Source organism: Myotis brandtii, unplaced genomic scaffold (genome assembly GCF_000412655.1).
Source record: "Myotis brandtii unplaced genomic scaffold, ASM41265v1 scaffold547, whole genome shotgun sequence".
Classification (NCBI taxonomy): domain Eukaryota; kingdom Metazoa; phylum Chordata; class Mammalia; order Chiroptera; family Vespertilionidae; genus Myotis; species Myotis brandtii.
In genome coordinates this window covers 531,911-532,315 of record NW_005370024.1, presented here as the reverse complement: position 1 = coordinate 532,315, position 405 = coordinate 531,911, and positions in this window count along the sequence as shown.

The window sequence follows — 405 nt, the reverse complement described above, 5'->3', positions numbered from 1 at the left end:
CTCCCACCCCCCCCCCCCCCCCCCGCCTTCCCTCTGAGATTCTGCACTCTGTTTCATGCTTCCATGTCTCTAGATCCACTCCGTTTATCAGTTTATTTTGTTACTTATATTTCACATATGAGTATGATCATTTGACTTTGTACATTTCTTATTTATCTATATGCTATGATTCTGGTTGATATGAATTAGGGTTTTTTTCATGTCATTTGAAAATTAAATATTGCTTATATGCAAGAAAACTAAATTTTGGATACATATAACCTACCACCTTGCTCAATGCCTATTGATTTGATTCTTATGTTGAGATACTTACATTGTTAAGAACATTACCACAAATAGTTTTGTCTCCTCTGAAAATTGTTTCATTTCTTATTGCCAAATCAAGGCTGAAATACAGTGATAACA